This window comes from Ambystoma mexicanum, chromosome 3p (genome assembly GCF_040938575.1).
Source record: "Ambystoma mexicanum isolate Mex_15411 chromosome 3p, UKY_AmexF1_1, whole genome shotgun sequence".
NCBI lineage: Eukaryota > Metazoa > Chordata > Amphibia > Caudata > Ambystomatidae > Ambystoma > Ambystoma mexicanum.
Window position 1 is genome coordinate 1,125,254,108 of NC_090925.1, and position 25,860 is coordinate 1,125,279,967.

The following is a 25,860-nucleotide window of genomic DNA, read 5'->3' on the forward strand; positions in this document are numbered from 1 at the left end:
CAATGTTTTCGTCTTTAGAACCAATGTCCTTTTCTTTTTAATTCACGTGAAGGAGCTCTCGGAGGAATTTCTCTCAGCCTAAAGATCCCTGTCCAAATAGGTCCCAACAGTGCACTTGTTGGCATGGGTGATCCTCCAACACACGCTGTAATTCTCTCTAGATGTGTCCAGGGAGGAACGGTAATTAGAGACATGACTGCTTTATGTGAATTTTAGCATGGGGCCCAGCGCCCACTGCCTGTTCAACAATTGTAATAATCATAATCAAACTACTACTTCTTCTGCTACTGCTACTATTAAGAATACGATTGATAATAATAACATATTTTCTCCAAATAGTGCTTAATGCTGGAATCATTTCTCCCCTAAGCAATGCCATTATATAATCACAGATAATCGCAGAAAAGCAGGAAACATGGCGGCTCAAGGTGGGGGCACTCTAACAGACTCTGCATAGGGAAAAAACACACAGGGACAGAGAAATTGGCACATCCAGGGGAGGCAGCAGTTACCAGAGGTGCAAACATTACAGCAGAGGTGAATATTCCACAGGAGAGAACTGTCCCAGGCAGGACACCAGATTTGATGGGTGGCAGACGGAGGGGCACAATTACATGAGGGCAGCAGTTCCATTGAGACAGCTAAAACTCCAGGGAGGGTGACAGCACAGCTCCAGCTGGGGGAAAGGGGGACAACCCCAGGAGGATAACAGCGCTAGGTAGGGGGATGGGACAGAACCGGGGTGAACAACTAAAGGGACAACACCTGGCAGGATACACAAATTCCATAGGACAACAAAAGAAGGTACAAGAACTCTAAAGTGGAAAAGTGTTTGGGGTTTTGCAAGGCTTAGGCTGAAGGCTGGATGGTTGTGAGGATGGCAGCGGGCCTGTCTGGCACAGCTTGATCCTGGGTAGTAACGATGTTGATAGGAGGAAACACTTTGGCAGAGGGGGGCGGGATATTCAGACCAGGGTTGTGACCCTCAGACATTCCAACCAGTGGCCCAACTGTCTTTTTTTATCAACCCTTCCTGTTTGGCCAGGGGACTTGGTAAGAGACATGGAAAAGAATGACAACTATATAACTTAGCCTAGATTGCAGCATCCTTGATGCTTCAGGGGCATAACACCAGCCACTATGACAGTGGTTCAAGTGTAAAAAAAGAAGTAGTGAAAATATGTTCCCTGCTGTGATGCCCCCCCCACAAAATCCCATCACCAGGCCCCCCCACGAGCAATAGAAATCCCATATCTGGGTCCCACCGTTCCTCCATTCTACCCCAACCACTATGTAAAGGCTGAAAGAAAATTTGTGAAAAAATGCTAATAGCATTTTAAATGACCCCCATTACCTATATTCATTGTCCTCCACAGCATGCAGCTTTACGTACTGCCCCTTTCTAAGCACTCACCATTTGCACCTCTTAGGGACATGCTAAAGATTAAAGCCACCCCTTGTGTGGATGGGACTTTAATCACCTTAATCACCTTAACCCAAGGAGGCCCACCACTCAAAATGTGAGTGCACATTTATACGTAAAGCAAGTTTATTTTACAATCATTTGGGGAGGGGCTACATGACGCTGTAGAGTCAAACTAATCCAAGTCTCCCCGAGCTACACAAGTTGACACATTGTATACATTTTTGCAACAGTTAAAACACTGCCATATATTTTATTACAATCCACCAACAGATGAGATTGGACATATATAAATGAAATCCAATCTTTCTCCAATTCTCCCGTTCTCATTGGTTGCAGTTATCTTAACTACCATCTTCAGATCATATTCATAGCACACCCCTTTTTAGGATTTGTCCATGGCAGGTCCTGACATCATCACATGTTTACACATTCATATACAAACACAAGTCCCAGCTGCCCTGAGACCTCCTAACCCTCAATGTAATTGCACATGGTTTGTACAAATACTTCAAACGGCATGATGAAGAGCAGAATAAACAGGTTCCTTTTGATCTGTTGATAACCATCTCACCCACCTACTACATCTCACCCATGCCACTTACTGGCATAATTGGAACATTTTAATTTATATGACTACCAATCAAACTATATAAAGCGCTGGGTGCTTCAGCCGTTAGCTTTGACTGCAAGAAATGTCTATTCAAAATTGAAATTACGCTCCAGTAAGCTACCGCAATATCAACAAGATAGGAGCCTAACAATATTTTTTACATATAAGACACGATGGAGTAAGTAAATGAAGTCGCCCAGTATCTAAAGTCACTATCACATTTGCTTTCTAGGAGCATACCAATACCAATGTACACATCACCAGTTTGACCAGGCATTAAGTTTACATCAGAAATACTCGCTTAGCGGTGAGTCGTACCTCTCTACACTCATTAACTGCAAAAGCCTATTGTATAAATCTGGCGATGTGCAAGGGGACCCAGCGCTTTATATAGCGCCTGCTCCCTCTGCACATCACTGATCACCCTTAAGAAGGGAACATATTAGTGACGTTAGGTTTTGTTTTGTCATTATTCCACAGCATTCAAATTGGATTTCGGCCACATTGGCAGGAAGCCCCCTTTTTTGCCGGAGACCGACGCGAAGGTTAGTTCACGTGAATCGAGCCACGTTAGGAATATCCTTTATTTACTTTAATATGAAGATAAATAATTGAGACTCAATATTTATGTCTTACAGATAATGTGAAGCCAAATCCAATTTTCTAAAACCTGAAGAAGGGCGCATTAAGAAAACGTAGTTTAATGATGGGAGATCATATTCTCTGTCCATTTGAGGAGAGCAAAAAGGAAAACCTATCAAGATTATTGGATCTCAACAACCAATTGATACAGTTTGGAACATATGAACATAATATGTGAATTTAAAAAAAAAATTGTTTTTTTGAAAATGTGAAAAATTGTAATGTAAGTTCTATTATGAAATTGTTTCAGCGAGCTTGATTTTGATATATGTATTTGAACAAATCATAAAAATACGGAAATGTAATTCTTTGTAATTTATTATAAGCATCATTCTTACAAATCTAATGAATAACTCTGAAGACATCTTTTGAACTAAGTTAAATCAGAAGCAAAGTTTTTTTGCCTAATGCTGTGCCCTAGTTTGTTCAGCGTGATTTTGCGGTGCACCATTCATCTTCTCATTTGTTAGGTAGAAGTAGCACTCTACTAATTAGGAGCACCTTGAACTTAAACCTGACCTTTACTGAAGCTATACATAACTACATACTTACAAACGTAGAGTGCGCCTTCACATATCTAGACTCGGTACACTGAACACAACCTGTGCTTGATTCCCAAGAGCAAAGTGATTTCTGAGAACAAGGCATTAAAAAAGTGGGTTCCACTGCCGGATATCAAGACCTCACAAATTCATCACTGTGGAAATACCTCCATCACCAGAAATGTTGTTGCAGACTTAGCATCCGAGTGTCTGCAGGGACCAACCTCAAGCCACCGGGAAAATTGACAAATTATGACTATACGGTACCAGTAGTTGTTGCATCTCACAAACATATCAACAAAGTCTATATAGAGTTCCCAGAAAGGGCCCACATGGCCTAGGTGAAATTCCCCTTACTGACCTCATGGTGTTTCCAGGATTGAATTCCCTACAAACTATGCAGTTTCCTACAAATCTACTTACCTGTTCCTGGAGGTTTGGTATGAACCATTCCTCATGGAGATCCGCTGCAATTTGTCGTCGAGAAGTGTGCGACGGGTAATGTAGTTGCTCTAATGCCACAAGAAGCAGTTTTAAAGGCATTACTACCTTCCCCATCAGCTCCTGTCTCCCCAGCATATCCGTGCATGAGAGGACACATCCTCTCTTTACCCAAAGCTCTTGTTCCTCTTTAGGTGCTTTTCCTTGAATTTCTATGATATGAAGCAATGGCAGTGCCCTATTTGGAGTTGGCAACTGTACCTGCTGGGACACAGTTTCCATTTTCTGGGAATCTGTAAATGGTAAATATGCAGCTTCTTTCGCCGCCTTGTCTGCGGCATCATTTCCAAGTGCTATTGAGTATGATTAGTGTGAGCAGCATATTTTATGATGCCTACCTCTGTAGACAGGATTAACACTTTGATTATTCTGGATAGCAGTGCATCATACTGGACAGGGGTCCTGTCAGATCTCCTAAACTCTCTTCTCTGCCAACTTGATAACCCTGAATGCACAGTGGAGGATACATACGCAGAGTCCGAATTCTCTCTCAATTAGACTATGGTAACTCTCTACTATTGGGCGCAAACAGCAAATGCTTGAATCATTTGCCAAGTGATCCAGAACAATGCCATAAGAACTATCACTGGCAAACCAAAAAGAGACCTACACTGGCTAGCCGTAGAGGATTGCATCATTTTCAAATCACTTACTCTGGTCCTTCGATGCTTATTTGGAAATGTCCCTGCATACCTCAAAAAACAATTCAAGTACCACGACTCAAGCAGCAATCTTAGATCGACTAATAAGGCCTCCTCCAAGTGATGCCAGCAAAAAAGGCAAAGGGACTAGGTAGGGCTTTCACGACCAAAGCAGTTCTAAAATGGAACAAACTGCCCTCGACATTGAGACTGGAAACAAACTATCTATGCTTCAGGAAAAAACTTAAACCACTCCTGTTCAAATAAGATACCATCATGCACCCTTGTTAATCCCCCTGCACCAATCACGCACCGACAGTCTACATGTGGTTGGTACCATTGTCTCGTTGTCCTGAACTAATTTGTCCTGTCTTCATGTAACACGTTCTGATGCCAGCGGGCTGCAGCGCTATTTAAACAGATAAATAAAAATAAATAAAATAAAAATAAAAATATAAATAGTGACATCCTTCTCCTTCCTAATTTCTAGCGCCTCTACAAGTGCCACTAGTTTCGCAGCTTGCGCAGAGTAATGCAAAGACAACCGTTTCTTCAGTCTGACCTGGTATTCCCTATCCACAAGGCCCGCAAAAGCTGCATCCATATGCCTCTCACCAGTGTCCTGATTGAATGTTGAGGACGCATCAACAAAAAGTACCTCACCTCCCTCCAAAGCATCATCCTTAACACTCGTCCTCTCGTCCTCTTCTCCCTCATATGCTGCACAATCGTGAAAATGTGATCAGGCTTCACTGGCTCAGCTACAAATGTCGCAGGAATGACTAGGTGACACTGTACAGGATGTATTGTGCATTCGATAAAATAACCTCATACCCCAAAACTCTTTGGGTCATCACAGTTGACTTAGAATTTTCCAGGATTGGAAAGAATGCATTCTCTATGTATAATGTTATCCGGCAACCCATGGTAATGGTTGAAGGCTTTTGAATTGCAAGAGAAGCTGCAGCTAAAGCTTGCTCACAAGGGAACTGACCCTGCATCACTGGGTCTAGGAGTCCGACACAGTATGCTAAAGGTTTATGGCCTGGTGCTGTTTGCTAGGTCAGGGCCACTGTCATCGCCTCCCTGTTCAAGTGAGAAAACAGATAAAATGGTTTCTTGTAATTCAGGGTTGCCAAGACCAGAGCATTGCTGATCACAGCCTTGTGTTCCTGGAAGCAAGTCACCATTTCTGCAGACCATTATATCGGACCCCTCACCTTCTGTGCTTCCTTAGGTTGCTGCAGTAAGGGCCTCACGTAACTGGAGTAGTCAAAGATCCAAGATCTACAATAGTCACAGAGTCCCAAAAACTCCTGCATTTGTTTCACCGTGACTGGCTGAGGGGTATTCTGATTTGCGGTGGTTCTCTCTGGCATCACCTTCCTTCCTCTGGGCGATATCACTTGCCCTAAATATACTACGTCTGTCTGGCAGTACTGCAATTTTTCTTTGTCCACTTGGTACCCATTCACCGCAGGCAGGGTGGGTAAGGAGCGTTATTGAATCTCCTCGTCACTGACCTTCTGAAGTGCTACAGACTAGCAAATCGTCCACATACAGGATTACTGTACTAGATACATGTAAATTCCCCAAATCAATGTGAACCACCATGTTGAAAACACTCAGTGATTCACAGTACGCCGGGGAAACCTTGTGTGCTTGAATCTGTGACCAGGATACATAAACGCTGTGAGGTACTGAGAATCAGGAGGGATAAGGGGACCAAGAAAAAGGCATTCTTTAAATTAATCCCTGTGAAGTTGGTCAACCCAGTAGCTATATTACAGAGAATGCTAGCAGGATTCAGTACCACTGGATATTCCACTTCATCAATATTATTGTGGGGGTGCAAATCCTGGAGTATCTTCCAAATGTACCCCTTTGCCTTCTTCGCAGTGTAGATGGCCATGTTACATGGGGATGCAGAAGGTTGTATTATGCCATCCTTCAACAATGCCATAATGGTCTCATAAATTCCCTCTTCCGCCTCGCTAGACATGGGGTACTGCTTGACCTATCGGTGGTAATATCGCACCACGTTTCAATTTTATTTGCACTGTTCCGGCATTTTTTTCAAATGTGGCAATGTACTTCTACTGATGAGCATGATCTGTGGTGCTACCCTTTGGTCAATCGCTTTCTGGCAAGGCTGCTCAATCTCAAAAACCATCTGTCCTGAGTCTTCGGTGTCTTTGAACAATTGCTCGTTGGATACGTCCCTTAGCGATAAGGTCTGATCAATGCACAGAACTGTGCGCAACTCTCCGCCTCCCTCATTGGTGCTTGAGAGAACCACCCTGTTCATCTTGTTAACTACTGCCTCTAGGTGAATCGTAACAATGGTGCCTGGTGTTACTTCCTACGGCACAACAGGCCAAAACAAGATCTCAATCGGTACCCACCATGTCTGATCTCTAATTCCCGGGACCCAACTCAACAAAACCATTACCCCAGACAGAAACAAAGTTGAATGTACTGGCACCCACTTATCATGCTTTAACTACAGTATGCATGCAAACATGCTGCTTATCTTCCCGGATAGAAACCAGTAGTTGAGCATACTATACATTCCTCTGTAAAAGCAATCGACATATGGAGCTTCCTTAGGAGATCTCTGCCAAAGAGATTTGCTGGGGTATCTGTGCAATACAAAAAAGGAGCAGATACATTTTGTGTACCTATCTTAATACATAGATCTTCACTAAAAAGTAATGACAGGATAGCCTCAGAGAATTCCTGTGTGTCCATCGATTTTGCCTGACAAGGGGAATTCACCTTCTTTGATGCAAGATTGTGTAGCTCCTGTATCGACCATGGATGAAAATGTTTTGTCACCTACCTATACACCTATCTGGGGTTCCTCTTCTGGATCAGTGGTAACAGACAGGACTGTATACATCAGAGATCTCTGTGGGCGGTCCTACTCTTGGTACATATTAGCACTGGGGAGCAAAAAAAGAATCCCTCCAAAAACACTTGCTCCAGTGTAATGAGTGATCCTTCATTGCGGTAAAGGATTTTTCTCCCATGTCTGTAGCGGTGCCTGTGCTGGCATGGTTAGTTGTAGCCGTACTAACTGGAATTGAGTTCTGGATTTCCGGAGCTATACCGGGTGAAGTTCCGTTCGCATTCAAGGTAATAACTGCTTATATTGAGTATATCGCATTTTAGACGGCATAGCACGTTATGAAATCACGTGTTACATTTCAACACGAGCATCCATTTGGTTTTTTTAAATAGCGGTTTATATTAAGTATACTACATTGTAGATGGCATAGTACGTTATGGAAACACACGTGGTATTTTTTAGCAAGTGTATTGATCTGGTTTCCTCTGTTGTAGGATGTATACTTGGATAATTTACCAGTGATGAGGAAAATGTAAAAAAACTTTGTTTATATCGGCATCTACGCAGGAGTATTGGCGTTGCAGAGGAGGTATATATATATTTTTTTGAATTAGTGACTTTACCATGGTGAAGGGTGTAGTTTCAGCAGCACGATAGTGGTGATATATGGCTGGTGTAATCATATTGAATGATATGGGTACACAATGGTGCACTACAGAGGCGGGCATTCTTGTCAGCACGGTTAGCAAAGCACAACAGAGTGTCTGTGGTTAAATGATATTGGGATTAAATGAGGGATTAGTGGTTGTGTTTCTCACACCACTGTTTGTTTTATGTTCCTTTACAGCAGTGATCAGGTTCCTGGTTACTAAAGAACCACCAAGAAAATATTTACAGACTTAATTAAAGGGGTCTGAGGTTATTCGGGTGCACTTTGGCACACCCACACTACAGAAATCCTACTTATGAGGTATGTAGTGGCTATCTTGTTTATTTAATTTATAATCTTACCAGTACATTGTATACATTTCAATGTGACTGGAGTTTAGTTAGTAGTGTGGAGCTGACATACATATTTGGATGATGTTGATGTGTAGTGATACCCCCTCGTTTTTTGTCTTTGTGTATTTAATAATTATAGGAGTACGATTTGAAGAGTATTTTTGTGGCCCTGGATTACATGGTGGAGAATAAAAACAAAAGTGTTCTTCCCCTGCAGAAGGTTCATGCATTGAGCGCAACGAGGAACTGAAACATGTCGGCACTGTTTAACCTGAGCTAATAATACTCAGCGATTGGAAGTGCTAAAACCACTACATACATTTTATATGTTGATGTATTGTATTGTTATGTTATAGAAATGTATGTGTGTGAAACTTGTAATTTGTATTATATATGTATCCACCTTGTGTTGTTGGGTCTATTTTAAGAAAATTCTGTTTTTAGAGTTGGTTTTATAAAGGAAAATTGGGTTGTAATTTAACCTATTAAAATAAACTGTTTTTTGATATTGTGAAAAAAACAACTAGGCACTAAGTCTATTTTTTCAAGACTATTGGTACAAGGAGGGTACTTCTGCATCATACAATATGTATAGATCGGCATTTAGTGAAGGAATGTAATTTATGTCTCTTTTATATGATAAAAATGTATGGTTATCCCCTGACTGTGAGAGAGAGGGAGTATTCAACAAGGGGAACGATATGCCTTTGTTAAGGTAGATGGTTAGTTGAATGACATAAGTTTGCTCAACCCAAGTCACTTGGTTCTGTTAAACCCCTGCCTATTGCAATTGAACAGAGGCTGGGGCACATGGCATGGTCGGGAATTGCATTTGTTGAGCTCCCATGACAAAATACTGTGGTTGGCTCTGACAATATCGTGACACGTGCCCCATCCTTCCGCATGACCAACACTGAATCCCATACAACTCTCCATAGTAATTTCCCATTGGCTTGTTAACCCGGGCCCCATTCCTCTGTACCCTTGTGAAAATCCTCCTCTAACCCTCAGAAACCCTCACATTTGCCTTGGACCAGGAGCATACCCGTCCATCCAACCTTGTTTCATACCCGATTCTCCATGTCCCTGTTGTTCCAATTGTCCCTGCTGACCCCCCATGTAGCTGGTAACCACTGCCCCTTCTGAACAGATTTTTGCAAACTTTTTCTGAACAAGCTTGGCCTGCGCCTTTTGTGCTTGTTCTATACTCTCCTTTTCCTCCTCTTGCCTCCTTTTACAAAAATGCATAATAAGTGCCTTAATTTCCTGCCAACATGTGGCCTCCATCCCTACTACCTTATCTAGATTGTACTGCACTTCCTTCCGAAGTCCTATCTTTAGTATATGGTAAAGAGCCACCACATTGTTATACCACACTTCTCCTGTCTCTGCCCTCCACATCTCCTAAATTAACTGGAAGTATGCAGCAGGATCATCATCCAATTTCATCATTTTAACTAAGATAGAATTTATATCCGTATCAGCATGCATAATATCAGCATGCATAATATGCAGGACCCTCCATAACGGCACCCTGAAATTATTAAAAACTGCTCCATCGTGAGCATTTGCAGCCAGCTGAACTCCCGGATACCCTGCTCTCCTCCAAAGCTCGTCTGACCATTCCCGAATAAGCTTGTGAATAGGCTTTTCATACCCCCTATGGCCAACATGACACCAGGAGTGTGATTCTCTAATGCAGAAAATTCACTTCCCCGCGCCTGCAGTGTTAGCGAAGGGAGTGCCTTCATCTAATTATTGTGGTCCATGTGTCACCACGGGACATCATACCCCTTTCCCAGATCATTCTGGAGCAACGGAAACTGAGGTACAGCCACTTTTACTGGGGCATCCTCCATCTCTCCCCTGCTACTTACTACGGCCATGGCGCATCCTATGATTCAATGATATACTCTCCGTCGCTGCTACTGGAGCTGGAGGTAGGGCTGCTACACCCTGCTCTCCCTGCTCAACATCCGATTCCCATTCCCCTTTGTCTCCTACTCCTGTTATCACTTCCCCTGACACTTTGACAGGCGCGGAAGCATACTCAGCACTTCCATAGGGTGGCAGCTCCTGTTCTCCCTGCTCGAATCCTGTACCCATAGCAATACTTTGGTTCTCCAGGTCCACATTGCCCTCTTTGATAATCGAGTTATCCAACCTAACAAGAAATTGTACATGCATCCACCTTCCTTCTTCTATGTCCTTTGCCTGTCTATTCACTTCTTTCCGATCTTCATTTCTCTGCCGCCATAACAGAACTACCTCTTCCTCCGCTAGCCTCATCACTTCTTCAATTTTTTCCACTCATGTGCCTCTATTGCCATTCGCAGCCTATCCTCTATCATAGTGGTAAAATGTATAGTCTCCTCTTCTGCACTCATTCTCAACCCTTCATCTACCCTCTGAATGCCTGCCTCACTCTCTCTCATTCTCCACTCTAAATCTCTCCGCTAACCTAGCAGTTGGTAGAGTTATTACCTTCCCTCTCTTCATTCTCTCTTCATTCTCTCTTCATTCTCAACTATTGAAAGAGTTATCCTTCCACTTTCCTCAATATCCCATTTTCTAGGAATCATAGCTGATGGCGGCGTAACCTGTGTCTGTCTTGCAACCAGTGGAGTGGCCTCTGTAAAAAATGGAGGTTCAAATTCAGTCTCTGTATACAGTGAGGGGTCAGCAATGAAAGCAGACAACAGTTTGATGATTGTTCCAAATATGCAATTTTATTAAAGAAAAATGTATATTAAATGCCTTGCTATCCCTACTCTGCTGAGGATTAACCTGCCTAACAAAACTAATGGAAACACTCTAATACAGGGCCTGGCCCTCACTCTTAAACATCAAATACAAAATAAATGTATGGCAATTCAAATAGCAACAACAACATTCACGGTTTCTTGATAACCTCTCAATAAACCGGGCAAGTTCCCCTCCTCAGGAATCAATGTGAATTCAGCTCAAATGTTCAACAAATGAAACAAGGAAATCCCTGTAGGTAAGATTGTTTCAAATCAGTTCTTGATGTTTCAATGTCAAGGTAAAGGTTTGTTAACCAAAGTTCTATCAAAAGTAATTATGTTCTTCTTGGTATAATATGGACTTTCCACTTCCTCAAAACAGCACCAATGGTATTCCCAGCCATGATGCTTGACCTCTACTTCCAATAAGCTAAGAAGATTTGCCACAGTTCAAATGAAATGCAACTTCCACAATTGTTAGTCAAACACAGTTCCTAGTTAACAGTTATTATGTTACTATTTACAACTTAGAATTCACAGTAGGTGTGTCAGGATAACTTCATAGTACTGCTGCTTCTACTTCAACAACTTAATTTCTACTAAAGTGTACCATGAGAACATTCTCCTTTGTCTCACAATACTCCGCTTCACTTGTACTACTGAGGTTTTGCCTCCACTGACATCCAAATATACTACCACAGCCTCAGTACTTTGCGATTCAACCAGGTTTTAGTTCTGACAAGACTTATGTTAAGGCACTTCAACACCTTCAAACAGGCAAGGCACTCTTCCTCTGAATAGCTCTCTTCAAAAGGGGCATCCTCTTTGCCTCTATTGTCCGTCAGCCACAACAACAACCTTTGCTTGCCACACCAACAACCGTTGTTTGCCATTATGACCCACTTCTCTCTGACAGACAAAGTCTTTGGCAATATAGGTTGTGTCGACTTCAAATAATCTTTATAAGCAGCACGTTCCCCTTCCCCTACTTTGCCTTGACTTCTCAGCCAACTGTTAACCGAAGTAATTTACCCAGAAGTATTGGTGACACTCTTTCGGCTTCAGGTAATGCTTGCACACTGATATCTTAGGCATGGTTAACCTTCTATTGCGCTCACAGTATGGATTAGATTGTTTTCTGGTTGTGAGAAAGGCTGCTTTCCGTCTTAAAAGGGGAAGTCTCTTGGCTTGGGCAATGATTGCTCTCTCTTCAACTGGAGATCCAATGTTTAACCACTTAATTTCTTTTATGAGTTATGATTGTTCATGTGAATCAAGAGGTAGAGTTCAGTCTTCCTTTGCAAACCACAATTAGGCACATGCGACCATTTAATACGTTTCACAAAGTTTATATATCCAACAATGTCTGTTGCAACATTTAGTCTGCGTATTGAGAGACATACAACCACTTTTTCATAAGGTTTGTAAGATTTAAGGGTTTAACAATGGCCTTTGCCGTGTTTTGCTCTTCACGTGAGTAGAAGGAGATTTGCCCGATCACACGCGAGTGCTACTTTCCCATTTTCACTTAGTTAAAGACTTCAACAAATAACTTCAGCTCGCCTCTGCTCATACACAAGTGAATATTTGAACTAGATACTTTTGCCGGCAGTGTTCGTGCAAGGAATCAGAATGCCAAATTTAACTTACCGGCTTCTGTGATCCTTTCTCTGTGGGTTGCCCAGGTTCCATGACTTTGGCCACAACCTCTGCTGCTTCTGGCTTCAAAGGGGCCCACACCCTTACTTGCTGAAGGTGTCTCCAGTCCGGACACTCATTTAAGGAGCCCCTCACGTTCCCGAGACCCACGGCTTGACAGCAGCTCCTTGTCTCGATCTCTGACACGTTTCTTGCACAGAAACTTCTACAGTTAGATTCACATAGGGAAAGGCAGCCCTTCCGCATGCCTTCCGCTGCGCACGCAGCATATGCACTTCGAAGTTTGTGGGAACAGGACCCTCTCAGAACAAGCAGGTGAAATCTGCTGCATCCACGTTCTGACATCCCTTTGGTTCTCCCACTTTTAACTGGATTACCAACACCATGCTTTCTACTATCTGCCTCTGCTACTACAGTGCTCACTCCATGCACAGTTCCAGCTCCTTTTGTTTGCCTTCACCTGAGGGGGGCATTTATACCTCCCAGGTTCCTTCAGGTGTGGCCTTTTAGGCTTAATTGCCTGATTACTACTACAGCATGCATCTTCAGGCCCTCTTCCTCATCCCAGTACTCATGAGATTATGGAATTTCTATTCCCTAACAACAAAATTAGTTTTTATAACTGACTGTTTAAATTAATTTGAGGGAATTAAATCTACCCTTAAAATTAAAGAAGAACCGTTATAATGTGTTGTTATAGGTGAAGACAATTTACTTAAGGCCATTGTCTAGCTTTCTTTCCATTATACCTTTGGGCATAAGGAGGGGTTTATCCTGAAATACCTTCAATGGTCTTTATGTTGAAAATGCTGGCAGAGGTTTTATGGTACTTGTGCTCAGCATCACAGATCTTATGTGTGGTTCAGATAAATTATAATGACAATAAGCCACTACCTGTTTTGGCAACCTTGAAAGGTTCTCCCTTTTAAAGCACAAACACTGTGTCTCATCCCAGTGAATCTGCTCACCATCTTGGTCCCTTTCTGCTCTCAGGTGTTCCTCCCGCAGTACACCACCCCCAAGGTCAGGATTAGGAAACTTCTGCCTTTCCCTTGCCACCTGGGAGGAGATTTAGGCAGGATTTCAGCGAGGGGTCTGTAGAATTCTTCACAATACATTTCTGCAGCCATAAAGTATATCACCCATATGGGGATGGTGCACCCCGTTACAGTCTCTCATCTGAGACTTTAACACTACGGGCCTTCCTGCCTTTTTCATACATCCTCCATAATTCTAAGATGTTTAACCACTTCTCAAACTTTGAGCCCTTGCGCATTGTAGTTAAACAAGTATGCAAGTTTTCCAATATCCGATTATCATAGATCCCCTCTGTAGGCCAGGAATTGAGCATTTTACCCTTAGTTTACTGCATCCATTCCTGATGCTATTTTAAAATCTTCACCTTATAGCCATGAAGTACCTGATACAAATGACTCAGTAGAATCTTCATATTACAACTTAATTTACCCAAAATAATTTCACAAATAATAACACAGAAGCTGAACCTATGGCACACAATTTCCACCCAAAGAACCCCCTTTTTACCCATTCCCAGTTACTTAGTCTTCCCCCACAATCACACACCTTTCTCACTTTCACCACAATTACCTCCTTTAGCTATTCACTTTAATTATACTTCCCACTCTTACACTAAAGACTACATACCAGCCAATATCTACAAGATATATTTTTCACTGAATCAGAGAAGGAGCACAATGTTTTCCACTACAACACTGCTGCTCTCTTCATCACTAGCATGGTATTTTCGACTACAACATTGTCTTTTCCTGACTACAGGGCGACACCCTTCACCACTTCGACTAACCTAGAAAAGCAAGGAGAGGGCCCTGTTCAAAAGTGAATACAACATGAAGGGTGCCATGGGTATACTTCAGGAAGCTATGTACGGGTGGACTTACCATAAGATGCTACCCCGTTACTAGGTGAGGGCTCCAGCCAACTGGAACAGCAAACTGAAGGGTATTAGGGCAAACATCTCAATGGACCTGCTGGTGCAGGATACCACCTCACACCTCCAAAATAACAAAGTAGGTAAAAATATTTACAAAGCACTTACAGCACAAAACAGTTCACTCACTCCTGCAAAGCATTCACCCTTTCAACCCCCATAACATTGGCTAATTCCACACACACCGTCCGATTCTATCCTTAACAAAACCCCTTGCATCAAAGAAAGAACTCTCTTGTTCCCTATTTCTCCTATTGCTTTATCCAACAAAATTGCAGTCACATGAACCCGAAGCGCTCCAAAGTGGTGCTCCTTCAATTCGCCCTGCACAGCTGGACCACGGTACCTTCCTCTTGGGAACAGACAGGCACTTAACCAATGTGGTGCCCATAAACCTCTATTTTTCACTGTGCACAGAAGACTTGTTGCCGCAGAGAGGGGCCACAGCTGAGTTGTGTGGACAGGAGGCCCTCAACATCTCAGAAAGCCTGGGGTCCCTTTGCTGGTAACCAAATGTGCAGATGGGCCTTTAATCACCTTAACCCAAGCAAGCCCACCACTTACGAAGCAAGTGCATGTTTGACTCTACAGCATCTTCTAGCCTCTCCCCGGACGATTGTAGAATAACCTTGCTATATGTACAAACTAACACAAGTCTTCCTGAACTACACAAGTTTACACATTATATTAATTTTTGCAACAGTTAAAACACTCCCATATGTTTTATTACAATCCACCCCCCACATGTGATTGGTCAAGACCTATACAAAAGAAATCCAGTCTTTCTCCTATTCTCCGATTCTCATTGGTTGCAGTTATCTTAACTACCATCTTCAGATCATATTCAAAGCACACCCCTTTTTAGCATTTATCCGTGGTAAGTGCTAAAAAGGATGAGATTGCTCATCCTCAGCACTCCCATGGTAGTACTGAGGACAAACAATCTCATCCATAGCACTTAAGTGGTTAATCTCTTAACGCAAGCAAGCCCACCACTTAAGAAGCAAGTGCATGTTTTTACGTAAAGCAAGGTAATTGTACAATTGCCTGGGGAGGGGCTAGATGACACTGTAGAGTCAAACTAACCCTATTCTCCCCAAACCACACAAGTTGACACATTATATATTTTTTGCAACAGTTAAAACACTCCCATATAATTCATATATATGGTTTGCACAAATATTTCAAAGGACATGAGGAAGAGCAGGATAAACAGGTTCCCTTTGAATTTTCGATAAGCATCTCACTCACCCCAGCATACTGGCATCATTGGAACATTCTAATTTATACGACTACCGATTCAACACTCATGGCTTCTGCCACATCCTGAGAAAACAATCGAAACACAGGGGGTATCTGTCGCACTGGCCTCGAGTGTCACTTTACACCACATTTATTGTTGTTCAAAAGCAAATGGCAAGATCCCTCTGCAAGATCCCATGCACTTAAAAAAGATTACATCTGCCTTCTGCAAAACTACCAGGCCATAAAAACCCTGACCAGTTTGTTAGCTGACCATCTGCTAAGGTCATAGTTACTCATTACCTCTCCTCTGGCCTCTGACGCCCTTCAAAACCAGTTGTTCCAAGACGCTCAGAATTCACCTTGCTGCAGCGTTTAATCAATTTAAAAAGAAAGCACACTACATGTAGATTTATACATTCCCTGTGTTTGTATATACGTGTGCATGCATGTTTAATAAATATTGTTTCTTCTTTACAGTGGGTTCTTCATGACAAGTCCCCTTCATCGCATGCACTATATGAAACTCCTCGTCTGCCAGCTTCCAGACACTTCGTAAGCACACCATATCTGGATCGTGTTTATATGTAATTTGTCGATTTTTGCATTTTTCCTTCTATGCACGTGCAAATCTAATATGTATCAACTTGAATACAAAGTAAGACTTGAAGTAACACATCCCCTTCACATTTACATACACTGCATGCATATAGAACTGCAACATTGCGCCAATTTCGGCTCACCCCCAGTCACAAATATGGCGCGTGCAACATGAACCCCTCTAACTCTGTGGGGCCTTTCCTACCATCCCAACCCCTCCCACCTACCCATTTCCTGCACATACAGCTGTGCCTGCAGTATTTTCCCATTAAGTTTATTAAATGCAACGAAACATTTTGATCACTGCCAGTGCAGGGCTATGAACAGGTTTGGGAATAGCTTTGTTCCAAGCAGGCCAATTAAAAAATAGCAGCAACACAGCATTCTATGACAGCTCACTGTGTTGTGAGGTTGGAGCTGATCCAGCAGGTCCCACGTTTGAATCCCCAGTAGGGCGGCCATCAGAAATAAACGTGGCTGCTGTTTGAAGGGAATGTAGTGTAACTGTCAATGTATTCTTACACTATTTCTTTAAAACAAAACCATTCCAGAACTGTTTCTTTTTCAAATCAAGGTATAGGAATGCTAAAACGTAAGAACAAAAAGTAAACGAGCACCGGTCCCGCCCATTTCGACCACTGCACTATGCCCCTCTGCCCCACCTCGTGGCATGCGCAACACTCACAGACAGTAACACTTCTTGGCTTTCTCTGTGTTTTTCAGAATCTAGCATACAATGCCACGGTCAATGTCGGGATCAATGTTCCGCATATTAGAGCAGATCAGGAATTCAGGATTGTAAGGAAGCAACGTCTGTGAACCTGTACTATGTCTCCCTACTGCGTGGCTTTGTCTAAAGTTTGCTGCACCGGCTGCTTTAAACATGTGTGGGCAGTAGAAGAGTGATACAAAGTAATTACAAATGTGGGGTTAGATGACACCAATTATCTGAGCTCACCCACTGCTATTTGTACTGTTATGCTTAATTGTGCTTCCCACTGATATGAATCTTATTTAAGAAAACAACTGATAGAATCTCAGTGCATTATATCAACAAAAATTAGTTATAAGTCTCATAATTAAATATTCTTTAACTGAAGAGATCACGGTCCAGCCGACACGTGTTTCGACCAAGTGTGACTATCATTTGTCACCAACCTGATTAACTAATATAAAGTGCTGATGTTCATAAGTTTGCAAACATTCACTCCTTTTTCTTGGTGGGTATCCGGATGCTGGATTCTGGTGCCCTTGTCGCTTGACTAAAGATTGACTGTTTTGTTTGCGCAACAGGAACATCACCTCTTTAACTACAATCCTTAGATTTCATGCGCCAAAGAAAAAATTATTCATTCATATATTTGTATCTTTTATTTTCAACTGATAGTGTTAAGTTCTGTGATGTATATCCATCCACCCCCAATTTTTATTTTTTTTAAATACAACATTTCGTTATGCTTTTTTCATTATAAAAGTGTCCGTATAGGTGCATTCTTCATAAAATGGTTCGATATAAAGACATGTAAGTGAAAGATATGTTGAATCAGTATCTGGTCATTGCATCGAATGCAATACCATTGAATGCCACATCAGAGGAAAAAAAGCATTGAAAAAAAGCATCAAATGCTTTTTTTTAAAAAAAAAAAAAGGGAAAGGGTTTAGTTTAATTAAAATGGGTTGTAAAGGTTAAAAAGGGGGGTTGGATGGGACCCCCCCATTAAAAAAAGAAATGAATAAAAAAATGCATTTGATGCTTTTTTTCAATGCTTTTTTCACTGCAATGGTATTCGATGCTATTGCATTCGATGCAATGATTATAAACCATTGAATCTCATAGGAAAGGGGGCAGAGGGGCGAGATCTACCCATAGTCTTATTTAGAGTAAGCAAGGTGAGAATCTCTTTCCAGTGAACCGCTTGATAGCCGTCCTTAATGTGATGCCTGACATGAGATGATATGACGAGTCATTTATAACGCGCCTGCACACAAGTGTTTCTAGGCGCAACAAAGTAGTAGCTGAGGCCCTTTTGTGCTTTGTTGAGTGAAAGAAAAGATAACAGTAGGAAACAAGAAAACGTGTTGAAACGTGTGCTTACAGGCGGTGCAACGGGCAAACCAAACACAACTCAGTTTATGTGTAAGTGGGTTTATAAAACGGCCATAAAATGGTGGCTTTAAAAATAAATATAGCAAAATATATGTTTATGGGGGTCTAAAGACAGTGATGTGTCTGTACTTTTCAATGTTTGAATTGAAGAGGGCACAGTACAATTAAATGATTTTCCCAAGATCACCCACCATCTTTAGGAGCTGGAGATGTGTTTTGAGTTCAGTCTGCACTTTAGACATTGGACAGTTGGTCTTCTGAACTCTAGCCGATATAAATGTGTTTTACTGTTTGGTTTTAAGGGGCTACAATAGTACTACTCTGTTTCATAGAGACAAAACCAATGTATGCAAATCATTATAAACCAACCTGAAATATATGTTAAACCTCGTGTTACGCAAACGAAGTATGATTATAGCTTCAATTGCACCATCCTGTGTTTTGCTTTGACGACTTAAAGACACACAGCAGATAAACTGTGCGAAAAGGTCACCCACTTGTCACTATTTCACACAGGCATGGAACGATTGCTACTGTGCAGAGATACTAGCTGAGATTTCTCACTCCCACTGCAGGCAGAAGTGGCAGCAACAGGCAGCCACCATAGATCCTTGCAGGGGGAAGAGTGAGTAAAGTGCTGTGTGGCCGGGCAAGCCTAGTATTTAGAAGACAACCCCGTGCTCAAGCTCAGAGTGCCATCCTACCGGCACATTCCCAAACTCGGTAGTAGGTGTTTACCCCATGGCAGCTGCCCATAAGCAGGGGGATGTACAAGGAATTGAGTTGGCAGACTACATGCCCAGTCAAGGGCAGTGCCCCAGACATGCCTTATTGCTCACCAAGCAGTGCAGCGCATCATTTAGTTCACGTTTCCGTTAGTCGAGAACCGTGGCTCAAAAGTGGCAGAGCAATGCGCAAGTTAAGGGACACTTCAGCCGGCGGTGTGCACTGGGCACCATGTAAAGAAATTATAGCTATTTGTATTAACTGGCGCAAGGCCTCAAGCTAATAAACCATGCTTGAGTGCGCCTTTTGCAAAATGCACGTGTAACAGACTCACTTCTAAGTGACTCACTTTCTGTAAGCAAGCACCCAGATGCCTTTGGGCTTGGCGCGCGCTATACAAGCAACTAAATAAATAAATAAATAAAGTAATCCCCATTGGGCAGCCAAACGAGATAAGACTCCTTTCAGTAGAATGGTTTCCCCAGAATATCACGGATGAGGGTTCGGGAGGGGGTTTATAGTGGTGAAACTTGGCTGGGTGTCCAGGTTTTCTGGATGTACAGTTTGACATTCTGTGGGATTTGGACTAAATGCGGCTTTATTTTGGCACCAACTTTCAGTTCATGCAAAGAACGATAAACTAGTGAGTACTGCATGCAAGTGGACGCCTGCATGCGGTCCTTTTCAATGTCTTTAGGTGGCAGTGTCGCCTTAATGTACTCGTGAATGTTGCCCAGATATGGCTGGGTTCTCCTTTCAGAAAGGCACAGGAGTCCAGCCAGAGCCTGCACTGGCTCCTCCCCCTCTACTTCAGCCTGTGGCAAGTTGGTTTGGGGTGACGTCAGTTGTGCCAGTTGCAATGTCCTTGGTCTTTTTTTAAAAAAAAAATATTTTATTGGTTTATACACACCTTTAAACTCATTCTTCGAGCAAACAAACAAACATACATCAAACTTCACAGATTCCCATCCCCATTCAGAAGTCCTCCATCCCCACTCCCTTAAGTGTACAAGCGTCAGGTTTCCCCATGTCCCCTTTAAACACGTTCAGGTACCTGTGTACCAAAGTCCAAGCTTAGCCAGTTTTCAATTATGGCTAAAAATTGCGTCAGTGGGATTAAGGGTTTTAAATCAGTACCATTGAACATAGCACCCCACCATTCGTCAGCGCACAAAGATGGGTAGCTTAGGATCCAGGGTCCCAAGTACACCATTCTCTCATTTCGAAGATTAGTGCAGAAAAGCACTAAATGCTTCAATGATTCCGCTTCTTTTGTGCAGAATCTACACATGGGGTTTAGGCTCTTATTGCAACTCCAAGTTCTTAGACGTTCTTTGGTTTTAAACAAGTTCAATCGAAATAACATGAAACGTCTGCGAGCATTAGGGTCCGGGAATACAGAAATGTAGCGTTGGACTTTATTAAAAGTGCGAGCTTCTGCAGGCGCATCTGTCATCAGCGTTGCTGTTGTTCGTTCTGTGCAGGTTCGATCCCAATCAATGCGTCAGATTTTCAGCTTTGCAGCATTAGGGTTTTTGTGAAGCAAGGTTGGCGTGATGTCGAATTCTACCAGCAAGTGTCCGCATCTCTGCATCTACAAAGATACCAGTTTCTGCTCTGATACTGGTGTGTTGTAAAAAATTTACTCGGGAGCGGGTTTGCGATACAAGGATAGCAGGTTCCAGCTAATCCTTGCCTGGATAGATATTAGGGCTAGTTCGTATCGTATACAAGCGGTCTTTGTCCCTCATGGCAAGCCTAGAACTTTCGTCCAAAATTGGTTCTCGAGGGAGGACCATACTTCATAAGAACAGCCCAGTGCATTTTCAGCCCCATATATCAACACAGGAATGACTTTCTATTGGTAGAACTGCTGCAGAGGTTCAAGAGAACATTTCCCAAATTTCCTTTTCATAATGAGGGCTTGACTCACCAACTGAACACATTTCCTTTTTGTGTCTGCGATCCATGGTCCGTCGGTGATACATGCACTTATTACCATTCCCAGGTATTTTACGCTTATTGGTGTCAACATTACGTCCCCATTTAGGAACCACCTCCATTTTTTTCGCCTTTTGAGACTCGCCCTCTCAAGTTCTTAAATACTAGTATCTCACATTTCTTGGTGTTGATCAGCAGCCGATTTTCTTTTACGTAGCGTTGTACGGCGTCGAGTTTCTTTTGTAGACCGACAGGTGTTACATCCATTACTACTAGGTCATCGGCGTAGAACAGCCAATTTACGTGTGATTTGGTCACTTTAGGCGGAAAGGAGTTTACAGCGTCTATTGCAATGCCTATATCTGATATGAATAGGCTGAATATGGCCGCTGCGAGTGGACATCCCTGTTTTACTCCGTTGTGAGTTTTAATTACAGTTGATAGTGACCCAGATGGATCTAGGCGGATCTTGATGGATGTATTTGTGTGAAGCTCCTTCATAGCTTCTGCCAGATCTTGGGGGCAGCCCCACCATTGCAATTTGGCCCACAAGAGATCCCTATCAACAGTATCACAGGCACTTGAGAAATCGATGAACGCCGTGTATACTGTAGTGTTTGATTTCAGGGCCTCCATTTTTATCAAGTTCAGTAACAAGAGGTTTAGAGAACAGCCTACTTGTTTAACAAAACCGGCCTGCCGAGGGTCTATGTGTGATGTTTGTACTGCCCACTCCACTAGTTTTTGCTGCAGGATAGTGGCGTTAAATTTTCCCAATACGTCCAGCAGTGCCATCGGCCAATAATTTTTGGGATTCGATCTGTCTCCTTTTTTGAAAATCGGCACTACAATTGCTGACTTCCAGGATCTGGGGGACCGGCCCAGTTTATTTATTCTTTCAAATAAGGTGACACAAATCTCAGCCAGATCTCCGGATGCTGCTTGATGGTGTAGTTTGTGAAGCCGTCCGGGCCCGGGGCTCTCGAGTTTTTGGCCACAGTGATTATCTTCACAATGTCATCTTTACAGAAGGAGAGTGATCGTGGTGAGAATCTAGGTACGTTCGTGCAATTCTCTGCCTTAGAGCCTTTGTATAACGCACCAAAGTGAGAGATCCATTCTATTTCACTCACCAAACAGACTTTGAGGGATCTTTGCGGAGCCTGCATATTGTTGATTAACTCCCAGAACTCATGTGTGTTATTGTTTTTTAGTGCGGCTAACATTACCTCAGCGTCGTTTTGGATGGCCAGGTGTAGGTGGGACTTTAGCCAGTTCTTATACCTCTGTTTTATGACTCTAGTATTCATCTTTCGAGGCTCTGGTTCAAGGGATTGAACATGACGAATCTCACGTCTCATCTCCCGTTTGTGTTTTTGTAGTTCCATGTCAAACCAATGTTTGCGGGCAAAGTTCAGATTTTTCAGCCCTATGTTCTTAGGTTTGTATTGTAGCAGTAGCTGGTCATATTTCATTTGAGTACTTTGTTGGCAGTAGGCAGGTGACAAATGAGCATTCGGTTATGTAAGTTGGAAGACACAAACACATAATCAATTGTGGATGTAGAATTATCGTGATGCCAGGTTGTTGGTGGTGGTATATCTCCGAATGTGTTACCATTCAGCATCTGCATTTGTTTCGAGTCCATCTCTTCGGTCCATTCTTTGGCTAACAGTTTGTTTTCCGCACCCGCAGGTTTAAACAAATCACTGTTTAAATCTCCACATATCATGATGTTCGCTGAATCTTTGGACTCGTGCAGATGATCCACTATTGATAAGATCTCCTCCAAGATTTCGGTTTTGGCTGCCGTCTGATGGTTCCAATAGACGTTTAGGAGAGTAGTTTCCTCAGGATCTTCGTCGCCCTTGGATATCCTTCGTATCGTGGTTTCTTGAATGAAAGAGGAGTGGTTAATGGACTTTTTAATTCTTAGGCCAGAAGCCCTGCTGACTAATGTCACCAGACCGGCCATCAGACGGCCTTTCTCCAGTTTTATAGCAGGGTTCAAGGCCACTTCGTAGTCACATGAGATTGGTGCGTCCGTTAACCAAGTTTACTGCAAACAGACAATATTCAAGCAACTCAGCCAATTCGAATTAAACAAATGCGTGAAGCCACGCATGTTCCAAGAGGTGACTGTACATACGCATGAGGTCGTCGGATCCTGTCATTATTGGTTGTCGTTCTTATTGAGTGAGGCGGCTTACCATCCCCATTCTGCATTGTCCCGTGTTACATTAGAGCGTTGGTTGCTACCGTCACACAGTGTATTGAGACGTGTGTCTCCACATATAGTGATTCTAATAGGCAGTTTGATGGTGTTGCATGCGCACCCCGCCTCATTTATTGATGGAGTGATGTTATTTCTTATTGCCTGTGTAGGTTCAGCCGAGGTTCTCGCAGACTGCCCAATTCCAACCATCCTTGTCTCGATGGCTTGTGGGGGATGTTCCTCGTATTTCTTATGGACGTGTAACACCGTACTCTGTTGCAGACAGCTTAGCGAGTTATGATTGTCACCATTATTCGTGGTAGGTTGGACCATTCGTGGTGTTTCCTTCTTGCATACTTCAAACCCCAATGAGAATAATGCGACATTGGCGTCAGTGATTGTTGTAGCTATCAGTGATGATGACACGTGCAGAATTACTTTGTCGTTGCGCCTTTCGTTTGGAAATTCGACAATCCTTAGGTCATTAGATGTTATAGTGCGTAGGCTGGGTATGAGGTGAAATAGTCGGATAATGTTTGCTTGATTCATGATCAGCGTATGCTTGAAATCGAGACACTCGATCATCACCTTAGTTGCCTGGGTCTTGTCATGAGCTTTTCCTGTATGACTTCTTTTAGGCGCTTGGCGTTTCTCACAGTAATCTCGTTGACCACCCCTTCCAGTCACATTCAAGTTCCTCTCGCTGGAATTACTGTCGAACCTACGAGCATTGTGGGGGCTAAGATAGTTGCCATCCCCGTTCCCGCTTGTGTGGATTACGGCAGAATCGCATCCTTCATGCTTAGTGCATTTTTGAGGTAAACATTGTTTTAACCTTTTTTCATGCGTTGTTATAAATGGTGGGCTAGTAGGGGCGTGTGGTCCGGTCTCAGGCCTAAAAGTGTGAGAATCTGTCGCGTTGTTAATGGGTTAGCAAGTCCAGACAGCCTGATCATGGGCAGTCCTGTCCACTTGATGGGCTGAGTTTACGTCTACCACCAAAGGATGTCCCTTAATGTCGTCGCCGGGTTCCGGTGTTAAGTTATCTTGTTCAGTCTTGTTTTTCGGAGGTGCCATTATTAAGGCGTTGTTTGCTACCTCATCAATCTCTCTGTCGTCGTATGTCAACATATTTAGTAATTCTACCGGTATGTCGTTGTTTAGCGCTTCAATGTCCACCACATCTTGAGGTGGGGTTGGTTCTTTTATCAGATACACTTTATGTAACGGTTCAGTTTGCAGGGTTTTGGCAACTTCCTTAGTTACTATTTGTAGTAATTTTATGTTCCTCAGGAACTTTCGTGCTCCTGTGTTTTTGTTAACTTTCCTTGTAGGCAGGTTTTTCGGTTTTTTACCTATGTTCCTGGGTTTGATTTTTAGTTCTGGTAATACCGCAGGGACCTGCATGCCACCTCCAAAGATTGGAATCACACAGACTTTTCTGCACCTTGGTTCGAGCTTGACCCCTGTTTTTCCGCTATTTCTCGGGGTACCGTGGTGGAGGTTGATACTATTTGGTTGTCGTTAATCATTTGCCTCTTGCATGCTCTAGCCTGCTCAAAGGCAGAGTTAAAAGAAATCTCAACAATTTTCTCATGTTCCAATGATATACTGGTGTCCGGACCTTGTGTAGATGTAAGAAGAGTTTAAGGCGGTAATTGAACCATTGAGACACATCCATCGCACTCAAGCACAGTCGCGTCAGAAACTTGACATTGTGAGGTTGTCTTGGACGACACAGCACCTGTGGGTCACTCACAGCAGTACTATGATCACCCTCAGGAGCTTTACAGACAGATAATATCATCTTGCCAACCTGTTCAGTTAAGGGCGACTTAAGGTCCCTTCTTAAGGGGACCCTAGCATTAAGAACATTACATATAGGTTGTCCTGTGTGGCTGTGGCACTCGTGCCGAAATAGAGAGATGGCTTCTTTTGCCACTTCCGCCAGTAGTTTTTGTCTGCAGAATCGTTGTTCCTCTGATTGCACAGAGATTTGTATGCGGCATCCAGACTTTTTAGCCCTTCCTTGAAATTAGTAATTGACTGACTGCATGTTTGTTCTACGTGCGACACTTTGGTACTCGTAAGAGCCGTCAGTGTGGTCAGGTCCTTCATTGAATCATTCAGATTCTCATATAATTTCATAAACGGGGCTAAGGACATCGCCATAGAGGATATTATTGCAGCTTGTAGTGCAGGTAATAACCTAGCCTCGAGTCGCTCAGGGATACCGGACTGTGTGACCCTCTGTGGCCCATTTGTTTTCCTGTGCGCTCTTCCCCACCTTATTTTCGGGTAAGGTCTTTCTATAATAGAAGAGTCAGAGAGATCTTGAAAGTCTGAGGCAATTGAGTCCGATGAATGAGGATTGTGGCAGTTCAAGTGTACTGTCGCCAAGTTGCTGGGGGAGTAGTGAAACATCTTTACTGCTTGCATTCT